Here is a 17813-nt window from a genome sequence, read left to right as displayed (position 1 = left end):
TACTAATGAACACCATGGAATTTTGAAAAAGCCACCACAAATGTTCTTTCAGCCCTGTTGAGTGTGGATGAAGAGAAGACAGGTGCTAGGCAAGGGTCATTCCTATCGATGGAGTCATGAAATGTGTGACTTTGGGGACGAACGTAGACCAGCGGATTGTGTACTCTGCCTAATGGCTGCTGTAGTAGAATCTTGGCAAAACAGTTTCCAAAGAGAGAAAAAAAATTGTACAAGGTTTGCTGCAAGATATGGTTGCCCTCACTCTCTGTTATAGGTTTGGAACCATTCCAAGATGCCATATAAGAAGACCGAGGAATTTGTTGGGGTTTAAGCTTCCCTGTAGGAGGAAGCGGGCCTAATTAGAATATTGCCTCCCATAATCCTTTGCAATGGCTTATGGTCATGAACTTTTTCTCACCGCTGTCTTAAAGTGTCCTTACGTGGTAGCTCTTAAAAGCTTGCCCACTTGAACAGCTAGCTTTGCGCAGTGGCAGTATCGTAGCCCATGAGGTCAATCCGAGGCGTGATTATTGCTAATTGAAAACTTTACCCAATACCACGCCATGATGACTTGAAATACAGTCAGCATTGGCAATTTTTTACAGGCTCTAAGGAGACTGAAAGATTGGTTTAATAAAAGTTTATGGCGCCCCATGTCTAGGGCGTGTCTTACGTGACTCCCGTTTCTTCCTGAGCTCTGTTGCACCATTCCTTCCGCTGGCTTCTTAGCATTTCCCTTTTACCTTTCTCTCCCACTGAATTCACTTGTTTCCGGCAGCACACTATTCTCACTACATGCTACGAATTCCCATCCTTCGGCTCATTGGCCTAGCATTTGCCTTTATGCAAATTGCTCCTTCGCACCCTGAATCCAGCTCAATTATTCACACCTAACCACCTGAAGGCACTAAAATTACTGGTAGCTAAGGAAAACAACGATCAGCCACGAGGTTTGGTAATCTTTTGTAGCCTTCTATCATTTGGATTATTTATTTGCTTTTTTTTTTTTTTTACTTGCTTTATTATTTCACCACAGCCTAAAGGAAAGGCTTCCCAGCGGTCGTGCCTTTGAATGTACCCGTCATGTCATACTTACCTGGCAGGGGAGCAATAGCCATGATCCCTAAGGTGGCTCTCCCAGAGTGAGGCTGGTTCATTGCACTCCGTACCAATTGACCTCTGCGATTTCCTCAAATGTGGGAAACTCGACTGCATAATTTATGGTAGTGGGGGACTGCGTTCGCGCTTTCCCCTGTGTTTGCTTGTTTGACAAAAATAGAGAACTTCACCAATTCTGACGAAGGATAATTTCAGCCACGGCACCCGTCTTCTTTGGCTCTTACTTTCCGCATCAAGCAGGCAGCGACAATCATTTCCTAGGCTTGATCATTTTTATTATCTATGTTTTCTGGAGACCAGTTTTAAGCCAGAATTTCACTTTTTATTTTAATTTTTCAGCTTTTTTTTCATAATTTTTTTATCCTGACTTCTTTTGATTTATTGTATGCTTCAATGCAATGGAAGAAATAAAGAATTGGAGACCTATATTACGTCTTCCAACAGAACGTAACGTTTGATTGAATTTCTGGGAAAAAAAGATTTTCTGGATCAAGGCAGTGAATTGCCGCTTGAGCGCTTGAGACAATCAGACCAAACCTTAGGAATAGCTGGGTGGTCGCTAGCACTTACTAATGAACACCATGGAATTTTGAAAAAGCCACCACAAATGTTCTTTCAGCCCTGTTGAGTGTGGATGAAGAGAAGACAGGTGCTAGGCAAGGGTCATTCCTATCGATGGAGTCATGAAATGTGTGACTTTGGGGACGAACGTAGACCAGCGGATTGTGTACTCTGCCTAATGGCTGCTGTAGTAGAATCTTGGCAAAACCGTTTCCAAAGAGAGAAAAAAAATTGTACAAGGTTTGCTGCAAGATATGGTTGCCCTCACTCTCTGTTATAGGTTTTGAACCATTCCAAGATGCCATATAAGAAGACCGAGGAATTTGTTGGGGTTTAAGCTTCCCTGTAGGAGGAAGCGGGCCTAATTAGAATATTGCCTCCCATAATCCTTTGCAATGGCTTATGGTCATGAACTTTTTCTCACCGCTGTCTTAAAGTGTCCTTACGTGGTAGCTCTTAAAAGCTGACCCACTTGAACAGCTAGCTTTGCGCAGTGGCAGTATCGTAGCCCATGAGGTCAATCCGAGGCGTGATTATTGCTAATTGAAAACTTTACCCAATACCCCGCCATGATGACTTGAAATAAAGTCAGCATTGGCAATTTTTGACAGGCTCTAAGGAGACTGAAAGATTGGTTTAATAAAAGTTTATGGCGCCCCATGTCTAGGGCGTGTCTTACGTGACTCCCGTTTCTTCCTGAGCTCTGTTGCACCATTCCTTCCGCTGGCTTCTTAGCATTTCCCTTTTACCTTTCTCTCCCACTGAATCCACTTGTTTCCGGCAGCACACTATTCTCACTACATGCTACGAATTCCCATCCTTCGGCTCATTGGCCTAGCATTTGCCTTTATGCAAATTGCTCCTTCGCACCCTGAATCCAGCTCAATTATTCACACCTAACCACCTGAAGGCACTAAAATTACTGGTAGCTAAGGAAAACAACGATCAGCCACGAGGTTTGGTAATCTTTTGTAGCCTTCTATCATTTGGATTATTTATTTGCTTTCTTTTTTTTTTAACTTGCTTTATTATTTCACCACAGCCTAAAGGAAAGGCTTCCCAGCAGGCGTGCCTTTGAATGTACCCGTCATGTCATACTTACCTGGCAGGGGAGCAATAGCCATGATCCCTAAGGTGGCTCTCCCAGAGTGAGGCTGGTTCATTGCACTCCGTACCAGTTGATCTCTGCGATTTCCTCAAATGTGGGAAACTCGACTGCATAATTTATCGTAGTGGGGGACTGCATTCGCGCTTTCCCCTGTGTTTGCTTGTTTGACAAAAATAGAGAACTTCACCAATTCTGACGAAGGATAATTTCAACCACGGCACCCGTCTTCTTTGGCTCTTACTTTCCGCATCAAGCAGGCAGCGACAATCATTTCCTAGGCTTGATCATTTTTATTATCTATGTTTTCTGGAGACCAGTTTTAAGCCAGAATTTCACTTTTTATTTTAACTTTTCAGCTTTTTTTTCATCATTTTTTTATCCTGACTTCTTTTGATTTATTGTATGCTTCAATGCAATGGAAGAAATAAAGAATTGGAGACCTATATTACGTCTTCCAACAGAACTTAACGTTTGATTGAATTTCTGGGAAAAAAAGATTTTCTGGATCAAGGCAGTGAATTTCCGCTTGAGACAATCAGACCAAACCTTAGGAATAGCTGGGTGGTTGCTAGCACTTACTAATGAACACCATGGAATTTTGAAATAGCCACCACAAATGTTCTTTCAGCCCTGTTGAGTGTGGATGAAGAGAAGACAGGTGCTAGGCAAGGGTCATTCCTATCGATGGAGTCATGAAATGTGTGACTTTGGGGACGAACGTAGACCAGCGATTGTGTACTCTGCCTAATGGCTGCTGTAGTAGAATCTTGGCAAAACTGTTTCCAAAGAGAGAAAAAAAATTGTACAAGGTTTGCTGCAAGATATGGTTGCCCTCACTCTCTGTTATAGGTTTGGAACCATTCCAAGATGCCATATAAGAAGACCGAGGAATTTGTTGGGGTTTAAGCTTCCCTGTAGGAGGAAGCGGGCCTAATTAGAATATTGCCTCCCATAATCCTTTGCAATGGCTTATGGTCAGGAACTTTTTCTCACCGCTGTCTTAAAGTGTCCTTACGTGGTAGCTCTTAAAAGCTGGCCCACTTGAACAGTTAGCTTTGCGCAGTGGCAGTATCGTAGCCCATGAGGTCAATCCGAGGCGTGATTATTGCTAATTGAAAACTTTACCCAATACCCTGCCATGATGACTTGAAATACAGTCAGCATTGGCAATTTTTGACAGGCTCTAAGGAGACTGAAAGATTGGTTTAATAAAAGTTTATGGCGCCCCATGTCTAGGGCGTGTCTTACGTGACTCCCGTTTCTTCCTGAGCTCTGTTGCACCATTCCTTCCGCTGGCTTCTTAGCATTTCCCTTTTACCTTTCTCTCCCACTGAATTCACTTGTTTCCGGCAGCACACTATTCTCACTACATGCTACGAATTCCCATCCTTCGGCTCATTGGCCTAGCATTTGCCTTTATGCAAATTGCTCCTTCGCACCCTGAATCCAGCTCAATTATTCACACCTAACCACCTGAAGGCACTAAAATTACTGGTAGCTAAGGAAAACAACGATCAGCCACGAGGTTTGGTAATCTTTTGTAGCCTTCTATCATTTGGATTATTTATTTGCTTTTTTTTTTTTTTAACTTGCTTTATTATTTCACCACAGCCTAAAGGAAAGGCTTCCCAGCGGGCGTGCCTTTGAATGTACCCGTCATGTCATACTTACCTGGCAGGGGAGCAATAGCCATGATCCCTAAGGTGGCTCTCCCAGAGTGAGGCTGGTTCATTGCACTCCGTACCAGTTGACCTCTGCGATTTCCTCAATTGTGGGAAACTTGACTGCATAATTTATGGTAGTGGGGGACTGCGTTCGCGCTTTCCCCTGTGTTTGCTTGTTTGACAAAAATAGAGAACTTCACCAATTCTGACGAAGGAGAATTTCAGCCACGGCACCCGTCTTCTTTGGCTCTTACTTTCCACATCAAGCAGGCAGCGACAATCATTTCCTAGGTTTGATCATTTTTATTATCTATGTTTTCTGGAGACCAGTTTTAAGCCAGAATTTCACTTTTTATTTTAACTTTTCAGCTTTTTTTTCATCATTTTTTTATCCTGACTTCTTTTGATTTATTGTATGCTTCAATGCAATGGAAGAAATAAAGAATTGGAGACCTATATTACGTCTTCCAACAGAACGTAACGTTTGATTGAATTTCTGGGAAAAAAAGATTTTCTGGATCAAGGCAGTGAATTGCCGCTTGAGACAATCAGACCAAACCTTAGGAATAGCTGGGTGGTCGCTAGCACTTACTAATGAACACCATGGAATTTTGAAAAAGCCACCACAAATGTTCTTTCAGCCCTGTTGAGTGTGGATGAAGAGAAGACAGGTGCTAGGCAAGGGTCATTCCTATCGATGGAGTCATGAAATGTGTGACTTTGGGGACGAACGTAGACCAGCGGATTGTGTACTCTGCCTAATGGCTGCTGTAGTAGAATCTTGGCAAAACTGTTTCCAAAGAGAGAAAAAAAATTGTACAAGGTTTGCTGCAAGATATGGTTGCCCTCACTCTCTGTTATAGGTTTGGAACCATTCCAAGATGCCATATAAGAAGACCGAGGAATTTGTTGGGGTTTAAGCTTCCCTGTAGGAGGAAGCGGGCCTAATTAGAATATTGCCTCCCATAATCCTTTGCAATGGCTTATGGTCATGAACTTTTTCTCACCGCTGTCTAAAAGTGTCCTTACGTGGTAGCTCTTAAAAGCTGGCCCACTTGAACAGCTAGCTTTGCGCAGTGGCAGTATCGTAGCCCATGAGGTCAATCCGAGGCGTGATTATTGCTAATTGAAAACTTTACCCAATACCCCGCCATGATGACTTGAAATAAAGTCAGCATTGGCAATTTTTGACAGGCTCTAAGGAGACTGAAAGATTGGTTTAATAAAAGTTTATGGCGCCCCATGTCTAGGGCGTGTCTTACGTGACTCCCGTTTCTTCCTGAGCTCTGTTGCACCATTCCTTCCGCTGGCTTCTTAGCATTTCCCTTTTACCTTTCTCTCCCACTGAATCCACTTGTTTCCGGCAGCACACTATTCTCACTCCATGCTACGAATTCCCATCCTTCGGCTCATTGGCCTAGCATTTGCCTTTATGCAGATTGCTCCTTCGCACCCTGAATCCAGCTCAATTATTCACACCTAACCACCTGAAGGCACTAAAATTACTGGTAGCTAAGGAAAACAACGATCAGCCACGAGGTTTGGTAATCTTTTGTAGCCTTCTATCATTTGGATTATTTATTTGCTTTTTTTTTTTTTAACTTGCTTTATTATTTCACCACAGCCTAAAGGAAAGGCTTCCCAGCGGGCGTGCCTTTGAATGTACCTGTCATGTCATACTTACCTGGCAGGGGAGCAATAGCCATGATTCCTAAGGTGGCTCTCCCAGAGTGAGGCTGGTTCATTGCACTCCGTACCAGTTGACCTCTGCGATTTCCTCAAATGTGGGAAACTCGACTGCATAATTTATGGTAGTGGGGGACTGCGTTCGCGCTTTCCCCTATCTTTGCTTGTTTGACAAAAATAGAGAACTTCACCAATTCTGACGAAGGATAATTTCAGCAACGGCACCCGTCTTCTTTGGCTCTTACTTTCCACATCAAGCAGGCAGCGACAATCATTTCCTAGGTTTGATCATTTTTATTATCTATGTTTTCTGGAGACCAGTTTTAAGCCAGAATTTCACTTTTTATTTTAACTTTTCAGCTTTTTTTTCATCATTTTTTTATCCTGACTTCTTTTGATTTATTGTATGCTTAAATGCAATGGAAGAAATAAAGAATTGGAGACCTATATTATGTCTTCCAACAGAACGTAACGTTTGATTGAATTTCTGGGAAAAAAAGATTTTCTGGATCAAGGCAGTGAATTGCCGCTTGAGACAATCAGACCAAACCTTAGGAATAGCTGGGTGGTCGCTAGCACTTACTAATGAACACCATGGAATTTTGAAAAAGCCACCACAAATGTTCTTTCAGCCCTGTTGAGTGTGGATGAAGAGAAGACAGGTGCTAGGCAAGGGTCATTCCTATCGATGGAGTCATGAAATGTGTGACTTTGGGGACGAACGTAGACCAGCGGATTGTGTACTCTGCCTAATGGCTGCTGTAGTAGAATCTTGGCAAAACTGTTTCCAAAGAGAGAAAAAAAATTGTACAAGGTTTGCAGCAAGATATGGTTGCCCTCACTCTCTGTTATAGGTTTGGAACCATTCCAAGATGCCATATAAGAAGACCGAGGAATTTATTGGGGTTTAAGCTTCCCTGTAGGAGGAAGCGGGCCTAATTAGAATATTGCCTCCCATAATCCTTTGCAATGGCTTATGGTCATGAACTTTTTCTCACCGCTGTCTTAAAGTGTCCTTACGTGGTAGCTCTTAAAAGCTGGCCCACTTGAACAGCTAGCTTTGCGCAGTGGCAGCATCGTAGCCCATGAGGTCAATCCGAGGTGTGATTATTGCTAATTGAAAACTTTACCCAATACCCCGCCATGATGACTTGAAATAAAGTCAGCATTGGCAATTTTTGACAGGCTCTAAGGAGACTGAAAGATTGGTTTAATAAAAGTTTATGGCGCCCCATGTCTAGGGCGTGTCTTACGTGACTCCCGTTTCTTCCTGAGCTCTGTTGCACCATTCCTTCCGCTGGCTTCTTAGCATTTCCCTTTTATCTTTCTCTCCCACTGAATCCACTTGTTTCCGGCAGCACACTATTCTCACTCCATGCTACAATTCCCATCCTTCGGCTCATTGGCCTAGCATTTGCCTTTATGCAAATTGCTCCTTCGCACCCTGAATCCAGCTCAATTATTCACACCTAACCACCTGAAGGCACTAAAATTACTGGTAGCTAAGGAAAACAACGATCAGCCACGACATTTGGTAATCTTTTGTAGCCTTCTATCATTTGGATTATTTATTTGCTTTTTTTTTTTTTTTTTTAACTTGCTTTATTATTTCACCACAGCCTAAAGGAAAGGCTTCCCAGCGGGCGTGCCTTTGAATGTACCCGTCATGTCATACTTACCTGGCAGGGGAGCAATAGCCATGATCCCTAAGGTGGCTCTCCCAGAGTGAGGCTGGTTCATTGCACTCCGTACCAGTTGACCTCTGCGATTTCCTCAAATGTGGGAAACTCGACTGCATAATTTATGGTAGTGGGGGACTGCGTTCGCGCTTTCCCCTGTGTTTGCTTGTTTGACAAAAATAGAGAACTTCACCAATTCTGACGAAGGATAATTTCAGCCACGGCACCCGTCTTCTTTGGCTCTTACTTTCCACATCAAGCAGGCAGTGACAATCATTTCCTAGGCTTGATCATTTTTATTATCTATGTTTTCTGGAGACCAGTTTTAAGCCAGAATTTCACTTTTTATTTTAACTTTTCAGCTTTTTTTTCATCATTTTTTTATCCTGACTTCTTTTGATTTATTGTATGCTTCAATGCAATGGAAGAAATAAAGAATTGGAGACCTATATTACGTCTTCCAACAGAACGTAACGTTTGATTGAATTTCTGGGAAAAAAAGATTTTCTGGATCAAGGCAGTGAATTGCCGCTTGAGACAATCAGACCAAACCTTAGGAATAGCTGGGTGGTCGCTAGCACTTACTAATGAACACCATGGAATTTTGAAAAAGCCACCACAAATGTTCTTTCAGCCCTGTTGAGTGTGGATGAAGAGAAGACAGGTGCTAGGCAAGGGTCATTCCTATCGATGGAGTCATGAAATGTGTGACTTTGGGGACGAACGTAGACCAGCGGATTGTGTACTCTGCCTAATGGCTGCTGTAGTAGAATCTTGGCAAAACTGTTTCCAAAGAGAGAAAAAAAAATGTACAAGGTTTGCTGCAAGATATGGTTGCCCTCACTCTCTGTTATAGGTTTGGAACCATTCCAAGATGCCATATAAGAAGACCGAGGAATTTGTTGGGGTTTAAGCTTCCCTGTAGGAGGAAGCGGGCCTAATTAGAATATTGCCTCCCATAATCCTTTGCAATGGCTTATGGTCATGAACTTTTTCTCACCGCTGTCTTAAAGTGTCCTTACGTGGTAGCTCTTAAAAGCTGGCCCACTTGAACAGCTAGCTTTGCGCAATGGCAGTATCGTAGCCCATGAGGTCAATCCGAGGCGTGATTATTGCTAATTGAAAACTTTACCCAATACCCCGCCATGATGACTTGAAATACAGTCAGCATTGGCAATATTTGACAGGCTCTAAGGAGACTGAAAGATTGGTTTAATAAAAGTTTATGGCGCCCCATGTCTAGGGCGTGTCTTACGTGACTCCCGTTTCTTCCTGAGCTCTGTTGCACCATTCCTTCCGCTGGCTTCTTAGCATTTCCCTTTTACCTTTCTCTCCCACTGAATTCACTTGTTTCCGGCAGCACACTATTCTCACTACATGCTACGAATTCCCATCCTTCGGCTCATTGGCCTAGCATTTGCCTTTATGCAAATTGCTCCTTCGCACCCTGAATCCAGCTCAATTATTCACACCTAACCACCTGAAGGCACTAAAATTACTGGTAGCTAAGGAAAACAACGATCAGCCACGAGGTTTGGTAATCTTTTGTAGCCTTCTATCATTTGGATTATTTATTTGCTTTTTTTTTTTTTAACTTGCTTTATTATTTCACCACAGCCTAAAGGAAAGGCTTCCCAGCGGGCGTGCCTTTGAATGTACCCGTCATGTCATACTTACCTGGCAGGGGAGCAATAGCCATGATCCCTAAGGTGGCTCTCCCAGAGTGAGGCTGGTTCATTGCACTCCGTACCAGTTGACCTCTGCGATTTCCTCAAATGTGGGAAACTCGACTGCATAATTTATGGTAGTGGGGGACTGCGTTCGCGCTTTCCCCTGTGTTTGCTTGTTTGACAAAAATAGAGAACTTCACCAATTCTGACGAAGGAGAATTTATTTATGGTAGTGGGGGACTGCGTTCGCGCTTTCCCCTGTGTTTGCTTGTTTGACAAAAATAGAGAACTTCACCAATTCTGACGAAGGATAATTTCAGCCACGGCACCCGTCTTCTTTGGCTCTTACTTTCCACATCAAGCAGGCAGTGACAATCATTTCCTAGGCTTGATCATTTTTATTATCTATGTTTTCTGGAGACCAGTTTTAAGCCAGAATTTCACTTTTTATTTTAACTTTTCAGCTTTTTTTTCATCATTTTTTTATCCTGACTTCTTTTGATTTATTGTATGCTTCAATGCAATGGAAGAAATAAAGAATTGGAGACCTATATTACGTCTTCCAACAGAACGTAACGTTTGATTGAATTTCTGGGAAAAAAAGATTTTCTGGATCAAGGCAGTGAATTGCCGCTTGAGACAATCAGACCAAACCTTAGGAATAGCTGGGTGGTCGCTAGCACTTACTAATGAACACCATGGAATTTTGAAAAAGCCACCACAAATGTTCTTTCAGCCCTGTTGAGTGTGGATGAAGAGAAGACAGGTGCTAGGCAAGGGTCATTCCTATCGATGGAGTCATGAAATGTGTGACTTTGGGGACGAACGTAGACCAGCGGATTGTGTACTCTGCCTAATGGCTGCTGTAGTAGAATCTTGGCAAAACTGTTTCCAAAGAGAGAAAAAAAAATGTACAAGGTTTGCTGCAAGATATGGTTGCCCTCACTCTCTGTTATAGGTTTGGAACCATTCCAAGATGCCATATAAGAAGACCGAGGAATTTGTTGGGGTTTAAGCTTCCCTGTAGGAGGAAGTGGGCCTAATTAGAATATTGCCTCCCATAATCCTTTGCAATGGCTTATGGTCATGAACTTTTTCTCACCGCTGTCTTAAAGTTTCCTTACGTGGTAGCTCTTAAAAGCTGGCCCACTTGAACAGCTAGCTTTGCGCAGTGGCAGTATCGTAGCCCATGAGGTCAATCCGAGGCGTGATTATTGCTAATTGAAAACTTTACCAAATACCCCACCATGATGACTTGAAATACAGTCAGCATTGGCAATATTTGACAGGCTCTAAGGAGACTGAAAGATTGGTTTAATAAAAGTTTATGGCGCCCCATGTCTAGGGCGTGTCTTACGTGACTCCCGTTTCTTCCTGAGCTCTGTTGCACCATTCCTTCCGCTGGCTTCTTAGCATTTCCCTTTTACCTTTCTCTCCCACTGAATTCACTTGTTTCCGGCAGCACACTATTCTCACTACATGCTACGAATTCCCATCCTTCGGCTCATTGGCCTAGCATTTGCCTTTATGCAAATTGCTCCTTCGCACCCTGAATCCAGCTCAATTATTCACACCTAACCACCTGAAGGCACTAAAATTACTGGTAGCTAAGGAAAACAACGATCAGCCACGAGGTTTGGTAATCTTTTGTAGCCTTCTATCATTTGGATTATTTATTTGCTTTTTTTTTTTTTAACTTGCTTTATTATTTCACCACAGCCTAAAGGAAAGGCTTCCCAGCGGGCGTGCCTTTGAATGTACCCGTCATGTCATACTTACCTGGCAGGGGAGCAATAGCCATGATCCCTAAGGTGGCTCTCCCAGAGTGAGGCTGGTTCATTGCACTCCGTACCAGTTGACCTCTGCGATTTCCTCAAATGTGGGAAACTCGACTGCATAATTTATGGTAGTGGGGGACTGCGTTCGCGCTTTCCCCTGTGTTTGCTTGTTTGACAAAAATAGAGAACTTCACCAATTCTGACGAAGGAGAATTTATTTATGGTAGTGGGGGACTGCGTTCGCGCTTTCCCCTGTGTTTGCTTGTTTGACAAAAATAGAGAACTTCACCAATTCTGACGAAGGATAATTTCAGCCACGGCACCCGTCTTCTTTGGCTCTTACTTTCCACATCAAGCAGGCAGTGACAATCATTTCCTAGGCTTGATCATTTTTATTATCTATGTTTTCTGGAGACCAGTTTTAAGCCAGAATTTCACTTTTTATTTTAACTTTTCAGCTTTTTTTTCATCATTTTTTTATCCTGACTTCTTTTGATTTATTGTATGCTTCAATGCAATGGAAGAAATAAAGAATTGGAGACCTATATTACGTCTTCCAACAGAACGTAACGTTTGATTGAATTTCTGGGAAAAAAAGATTTTCTGGATCAAGGCAGTGAATTGCCGCTTGAGACAATCAGACCAAACCTTAGGAATAGCTGGGTGGTCGCTAGCACTTACTAATGAACACCATGGAATTTTGAAAAAGCCACCACAAATGTTCTTTCAGCCCTGTTGAGTGTGGATGAAGAGAAGACAGGTGCTAGGCAAGGGTCATTCCTATCGATGGAGTCATGAAATGTGTGACTTTGGGGACGAACGTAGACCAGCGGATTGTGTACTCTGCCTAATGGCTGCTGTAGTAGAATCTTGGCAAAACTGTTTCCAAAGAGAGAAAAAAAAATGTACAAGGTTTGCTGCAAGATATGGTTGCCCTCACTCTCTGTTATAGGTTTGGAACCATTCCAAGATGCCATATAAGAAGACCGAGGAATTTGTTGGGGTTTAAGCTTCCCTGTAGGAGGAAGCGGGCCTAATTAGAATATTGCCTCCCATAATCCTTTGCAATGGCTTATGGTCATGAACTTTTTCTCACCGCTGTCTTAAAGTGTCCTTACGTGGTAGCTCTTAAAAGCTGGCCCACTTGAACAGCTAGCTTTGCGCAATGGCAGTATCGTAGCCCATGAGGTCAATCCGAGGCGTGATTATTGCTAATTGAAAACTTTACCCAATACCCCGCCATGATGACTTGAAATACAGTCAGCATTGGCAATATTTGACAGGCTCTAAGGAGACTGAAAGATTGGTTTAATAAAAGTTTATGGCGCCCCATGTCTAGGGCGTGTCTTACGTGACTCCCGTTTCTTCCTGAGCTCTGTTGCACCATTCCTTCCGCTGGCTTCTTAGCATTTCCCTTTTACCTTTCTCTCCCACTGAATTCACTTGTTTCCGGCAGCACACTATTCTCACTACATGCTACGAATTCCCATCCTTCGGCTCATTGGCCTAGCATTTGCCTTTATGCAAATTGCTCCTTCGCACCCTGAATCCAGCTCAATTATTCACACCTAACCACCTGAAGGCACTAAAATTACTGGTAGCTAAGGAAAACAACGATCAGCCACGAGGTTTGGTAATCTTTTGTAGCCTTCTATCATTTGGATTATTTATTTGCTTTTTTTTTTTTTAACTTGCTTTATTATTTCACCACAGCCTAAAGGAAAGGCTTCCCAGCGGGCGTGCCTTTGAATGTACCCGTCATGCCATACTTACCTGGCAGGGGAGCAATAGCCATGATCCCTAAGGTGGCTCTCCCAGAGTGAGGCTGGTTCATTGCACTCCGTACCAGTTGACCTCTGCGATTTCCTCAAATGTGGGAAACTCGACTGCATAATTTATGGTAGTGGGGGACTGCGTTCGCGCTTTCCCCTGTGTTTGCTTGTTTGACAAAAATAGAGAACTTCACCAATTCTGACGAAGGAGAATTTATTTATGGTAGTGGGGGACTGCGTTCGCGCTTTCCCCTGTGTTTGCTTGTTTGACAAAAATAGAGAACTTCACCAATTCTGACGAAGGATAATTTCAGCCACGGCACCCGTCTTCTTTGGCTCTTACTTTCCACATCAAGCAGGCAGTGACAATCATTTCCTAGGCTTGATCATTTTTATTATCTATGTTTTCTGGAGACCAGTTTTAAGCCAGAATTTCACTTTTTATTTTAACTTTTCAGCTTTTTTTTCATCATTTTTTTATCCTGACTTCTTTTGATTTATTGTATGCTTCAATGCAATGGAAGAAATAAAGAATTGGAGACCTATATTACGTCTTCCAACAGAACGTAACGTTTGATTGAATTTCTGGGAAAAAAAGATTTTCTGGATCAAGGCAGTGAATTGCCGCTTGAGACAATCAGACCAAACCTTAGGAATAGCTGGGTGGTCGCTAGCACTTACTAATGAACACCATGGAATTTTGAAAAAGCCACCACAAATGTTCTTTCAGCCCTGTTGAGTGTGGATGAAGAGAAGACAGGTGCTAGGCAAGGGTCATTCCTATCGATGGAGTCATGAAATGTGTGACTTTGGGGACGAACGTAGACCAGCGGATTGTGTACTCTGCCTAATGGCTGCTGTAGTAGAATCTTGGCAAAACTGTTTCCAAAGAGAGAAAAAAAAATGTACAAGGTTTGCTGCAAGATATGGTTGCCCTCACTCTCTGTTATAGGTTTGGAACCATTCCAAGATGCCATATAAGAAGACCGAGGAATTTGTTGGGGTTTAAGCTTCCCTGTAGGAGGAAGCGGGCCTAATTAGAATATTGCCTCCCATAATCCTTTGCAATGGCTTATGGTCATGAACTTTTTCTCACCGCTGTCTTAAAGTGTCCTTACGTGGTAGCTCTTAAAAGCTGGCCCACTTGAACAGCTAGCTTTGCGCAATGGCAGTATCGTAGCCCATGAGGTCAATCCGAGGCGTGATTATTGCTAATTGAAAACTTTACCCAATACCCCGCCATGATGACTTGAAATACAGTCAGCATTGGCAATATTTGACAGGCTCTAAGGAGACTGAAAGATTGGTTTAATAAAAGTTTATGGCGCCCCATGTCTAGGGCGTGTCTTACGTGACTCCCGTTTCTTCCTGAGCTCTGTTGCACCATTCCTTCCGCTGGCTTCTTAGCATTTCCCTTTTACCTTTCTCTCCCACTGAATTCACTTGTTTCCGGCAGCACACTATTCTCACTACATGCTACGAATTCCCATCCTTCGGCTCATTGGCCTAGCATTTGCCTTTATGCAAATTGCTCCTTCGCACCCTGAATCCAGCTCAATTATTCACACCTAACCACCTGAAGGCACTAAAATTACTGGTAGCTAAGGAAAACAACGATCAGCCACGAGGTTTGGTAATCTTTTGTAGCCTTCTATCATTTGGATTATTTATTTGCTTTTTTTTTTTTTAACTTGCTTTATTATTTCACCACAGCCTAAAGGAAAGGCTTCCCAGCGGGCGTGCCTTTGAATGTACCCGTCATGTCATACTTACCTGGCAGGGGAGCAATAGCCATGATCCCTAAGGTGGCTCTCCCAGAGTGAGGCTGGTTCATTGCACTCCGTACCAGTTGACCTCTGCGATTTCCTCAAATGTGGGAAACTCGACTGCATAATTTATGGTAGTGGGGGACTGCGTTCGCGCTTTCCCCTGTGTTTGCTTGTTTGACAAAAATAGAGAACTTCACCAATTCTGACGAAGGAGAATTTATTTATGGTAGTGGGGGACTGCGTTCGCGCTTTCCCCTGTGTTTGCTTGTTTGACAAAAATAGAGAACTTCACCAATTCTGACGAAGGATAATTTCAGCCACGGCACCCGTCTTCTTTGGCTCTTACTTTCCACATCAAGCAGGCAGTGACAATCATTTCCTAGGCTTGATCATTTTTATTATCTATGTTTTCTGGAGACCAGTTTTAAGCCAGAATTTCACTTTTTATTTTAACTTTTCAGCTTTTTTTTCATCATTTTTTTTTTTTTTTTATGATTCTTTATTTTTCAATGACAGACATAAATGAACAGTGCAATTATGTGGCTTGCGCAGAAGCCCAGGTGTGGTATTAATAAAATGTATAACAAGCTGCTTACATCAATTGTTTACGCTATCTGTCTGTCGTCTTTTTTCAATACAGTATAATACAGTAAAAAGTTCAACACTTAGAAAGCAAATATATAACATATTACGTAACTTTGAATCAACTGACATGGTTGTCGTTTGGTAGCCTTGGGATTAGTGTGTCGAACCTATAGGCCGGGTCACCGGTAAGCTCGGCCTACAATCAAGGAAAATGGGGTAGTGGAGAACTAGGTGTAGGGGGGGGGGGGGGGGGGGGGGGGGGGGGGGGGGGGGGGGGGGGGGGATGGTCCTGGATGATGCCTGTGGCCGTTTAGTCGTCAATATAGTTATCCCACGGTTCCCATATCTTTGTGAATGCCGTCGTGTTGCCCCTTACTTGGGCCGTTAGTTTGTCCATGAGATGGCATTCTTTGATTTTGTTGAGCACTGCGGATAATGGGGGGGGGGTAGGCTGCAGCCATGTGTGGGCTAGGGCCTTTCTGGCAGCTAAGGCTATCTTGTTGAGTAGTTGTTGCTCTGATCTGGGTAAGTCGTCAAGGGGTCTGGCTAGGAGGAAGGTCCAAGGGTTTAGGTCTATCGGTCTGTGTAGGATCTCTGATGCAAGCTGCTGGACTTTTTTCCAGAATACTTTGATTGCGGGACAGAACCACCACATGTGTGCATAAGTCCCTTTTTCTCCGCAGTTACGCCAACAGAGATCTGTGGGTGTTCTTTTCATATGATAAAGTTGGACTGGAGTAACGTACCACCTCATCATTGTCTTATATGCCTGTTCTTGCATCGTTACGCAGATAGAGGTTTTGGAATTAGCTTCCCAAATATCCTGCCAGTCTATACCCTCTAGGGTTTCTCCCAAGTCTGTTTCCCATTTCTCCGTATAGTGTAGGGTCCCCCATTCCCGTGTGGTGGAACAGAGGTGGGAGTACAATAGGGTGATTAGGCCTCTCTGATAACTTTCTGTGAGGCAGATGCGCTCAAAGAAGGTTGGGTTGGTTTTAGCGGCCGCTTTCACTGTCGCTTGGGCCGCGTAATGCTTCAGTTGTAAGTATCTGAAGAAGTCGGCTGGTTTTAGGGTTGCTTTGGTTTGTAGGTCGGGGAAGGTGATTATCGTGTCTCCAATATAAAGTTGAAAGACCCTTTGGAGCCCGGCGTTCTCTAGGCCTTTAAAGTCCCAGGGTCTCATGCCTGGCGCGAATGCTTTATTACGGTATAGTGGGGTGAGGGGGGAGGACGTGGTGGTGAGTTTGTGTTTGATGGCATAGGTGTCCCATAACTGGATCGAGTTAGTAATAGCTGGGCACGCAGTTCTCGGGAGTGCTCTGTGGTCCCTTGGTGTCCAGATATAGAATTGTGGGAGATCCGATTTCATTAAAGCTGATTCGAGATCTACCCAACGTCTAGTCTCTGGGGGGGTGTGCCATAGGGCAATTTGTGCCATTTGTGCGGCTATATAATAAAAGTGTAGGTGGGGCAGCCCCAGACCTCCTTGCATTCTGGGGCGATATAGGATGTTACGGGCTACCCTGTGTCTCTTGTTTTGCCATATGAATCTGTCTATTGCTCGTTGTAGGGGGATGAGGCTATGTTTCGTGATGGGGATGGGTAGAGCCTGAAAAAGGAATAAAATTCGGGGTAGTACGTTCATCTTAATTGAATGTATTCTCCCTATCCAGGATATGGGTTTGTCCGCCCAGGTCTCCATGTCCGAGATGAGTTTAGCTATCATGGGAGTATAGTTCAGGCTATGGAGTGTGGATATGTCTGCTGGTAATTTTACGCCCAGATAGGTAAGGTGTGTTGGCGTAACACGTATGTGGTAGTCTGATGTGATTCCGAGTATGTCTGTCTGAGTGAGATTTATTGGGAGTGCGCTAGATTTGTCTACATTGACTTTGTATCCCGAAATCGTCCCATATTCAGCCAGGAGTGGTAGTAGGGCCCGTAGTGTGTGGGTGGGTTCAGTGATGGTCAGCAGGATGTCGTCTGCGTATCCCGAAACCAGATACTCCTGGTTGTCCACCGTGACCCCTTTGATTTGCGGGTGTTCCCGAATGGCTTGGAGCAGTGGTTCGAGTGTCAGTACAAAGAGTAGAGGGGACAGGGGGCAGCCCTGTCGTGTGCCGTTAGTAATTGTGAAGGACGGGCAGGCCGTCCCCGTAATCTTTATTTGCGCTGAAACGGAGGTGTATAAAGCGCGGATGGCAGTTATGTACGTATGGGGCATGCCTATGTGTCCCAATAGGGTAAACATGTAGGGCCATTGCACACGGTCAAAGGCTTTTTCCGCGTCAAGTGAAAGCGCTAAGGATGGTGTTTTTGTGTCAGCTAGTATCCCTATCAGGTCAATGTTGCGTCTCGTGTTCTCAAACAACTGGCGTCCGGGTATGAACCCCACTTGGTCTGCGTGGATTAGACTTGTCAA

General features: G+C 43.6%; 18 non-coding genes across 18 annotated transcripts; all 18 read left to right on the top strand.

The window, feature by feature from the left end:
• Window positions 1-476: 476 nt before the first annotated feature.
• On the top strand, window positions 477-617 carry LOC134593609 (U4 spliceosomal RNA). Its single transcript, XR_010090067.1, has one exon. It is a non-coding gene; the product is annotated as a U4 spliceosomal RNA (small nuclear RNA).
• Window positions 618-1088: 471 nt separating this feature from the next.
• LOC134590748 (U1 spliceosomal RNA) lies at window positions 1089-1255 on the top strand. Its single transcript, XR_010087626.1, has one exon. It is a non-coding gene; the product is annotated as a U1 spliceosomal RNA (small nuclear RNA).
• Window positions 1256-2162: 907 nt separating this feature from the next.
• Window positions 2163-2303, top strand: LOC134591866 (U4 spliceosomal RNA). The gene has a single exon (XR_010088571.1). It is a non-coding gene; the product is annotated as a U4 spliceosomal RNA (small nuclear RNA).
• A 471-nt stretch (window positions 2304-2774) lies between these two features.
• LOC134591434 (U1 spliceosomal RNA) lies at window positions 2775-2941 on the top strand. Its single transcript, XR_010088215.1, has one exon. It is a non-coding gene; the product is annotated as a U1 spliceosomal RNA (small nuclear RNA).
• Window positions 2942-3839: 898 nt separating this feature from the next.
• Window positions 3840-3980, top strand: LOC134593204 (U4 spliceosomal RNA). The gene has a single exon (XR_010089720.1). It is a non-coding gene; the product is annotated as a U4 spliceosomal RNA (small nuclear RNA).
• Window positions 3981-4451: 471 nt separating this feature from the next.
• On the top strand, window positions 4452-4618 carry LOC134590999 (U1 spliceosomal RNA). Its single transcript, XR_010087841.1, has one exon. It is a non-coding gene; the product is annotated as a U1 spliceosomal RNA (small nuclear RNA).
• An 899-nt stretch (window positions 4619-5517) lies between these two features.
• On the top strand, window positions 5518-5658 carry LOC134591865 (U4 spliceosomal RNA). Its single transcript, XR_010088570.1, has one exon. It is a non-coding gene; the product is annotated as a U4 spliceosomal RNA (small nuclear RNA).
• Window positions 5659-6128: 470 nt separating this feature from the next.
• On the top strand, window positions 6129-6295 carry LOC134590707 (U1 spliceosomal RNA). Its single transcript, XR_010087591.1, has one exon. It is a non-coding gene; the product is annotated as a U1 spliceosomal RNA (small nuclear RNA).
• An 899-nt stretch (window positions 6296-7194) lies between these two features.
• On the top strand, window positions 7195-7335 carry LOC134593429 (U4 spliceosomal RNA). The gene has a single exon (XR_010089913.1). It is a non-coding gene; the product is annotated as a U4 spliceosomal RNA (small nuclear RNA).
• A 474-nt stretch (window positions 7336-7809) lies between these two features.
• LOC134589678 (U1 spliceosomal RNA) lies at window positions 7810-7976 on the top strand. Its single transcript, XR_010086717.1, has one exon. It is a non-coding gene; the product is annotated as a U1 spliceosomal RNA (small nuclear RNA).
• Window positions 7977-8875: 899 nt separating this feature from the next.
• Window positions 8876-9016, top strand: LOC134593575 (U4 spliceosomal RNA). Its single transcript, XR_010090036.1, has one exon. It is a non-coding gene; the product is annotated as a U4 spliceosomal RNA (small nuclear RNA).
• A 470-nt stretch (window positions 9017-9486) lies between these two features.
• LOC134589676 (U1 spliceosomal RNA) lies at window positions 9487-9653 on the top strand. Its single transcript, XR_010086716.1, has one exon. It is a non-coding gene; the product is annotated as a U1 spliceosomal RNA (small nuclear RNA).
• Window positions 9654-10647: 994 nt separating this feature from the next.
• On the top strand, window positions 10648-10788 carry LOC134593829 (U4 spliceosomal RNA). The gene has a single exon (XR_010090254.1). It is a non-coding gene; the product is annotated as a U4 spliceosomal RNA (small nuclear RNA).
• Window positions 10789-11258: 470 nt separating this feature from the next.
• LOC134589675 (U1 spliceosomal RNA) lies at window positions 11259-11425 on the top strand. The gene has a single exon (XR_010086715.1). It is a non-coding gene; the product is annotated as a U1 spliceosomal RNA (small nuclear RNA).
• Window positions 11426-12419: 994 nt separating this feature from the next.
• LOC134593572 (U4 spliceosomal RNA) lies at window positions 12420-12560 on the top strand. The gene has a single exon (XR_010090035.1). It is a non-coding gene; the product is annotated as a U4 spliceosomal RNA (small nuclear RNA).
• Window positions 12561-13030: 470 nt separating this feature from the next.
• Window positions 13031-13197, top strand: LOC134589674 (U1 spliceosomal RNA). The gene has a single exon (XR_010086714.1). It is a non-coding gene; the product is annotated as a U1 spliceosomal RNA (small nuclear RNA).
• A 994-nt stretch (window positions 13198-14191) lies between these two features.
• On the top strand, window positions 14192-14332 carry LOC134593571 (U4 spliceosomal RNA). Its single transcript, XR_010090034.1, has one exon. It is a non-coding gene; the product is annotated as a U4 spliceosomal RNA (small nuclear RNA).
• Window positions 14333-14802: 470 nt separating this feature from the next.
• On the top strand, window positions 14803-14969 carry LOC134589673 (U1 spliceosomal RNA). The gene has a single exon (XR_010086713.1). It is a non-coding gene; the product is annotated as a U1 spliceosomal RNA (small nuclear RNA).
• The last annotated feature ends 2844 nt before the right edge of the window (window positions 14970-17813 follow it).

This window comes from Pelobates fuscus, chromosome 2 (genome assembly GCF_036172605.1).
Source record: "Pelobates fuscus isolate aPelFus1 chromosome 2, aPelFus1.pri, whole genome shotgun sequence".
Lineage (NCBI taxonomy): Eukaryota > Metazoa > Chordata > Amphibia > Anura > Pelobatidae > Pelobates > Pelobates fuscus.
Note: the sequence above shows the minus strand (reverse complement) of the source record. Positions and strands in the feature narration are given on the sequence as shown.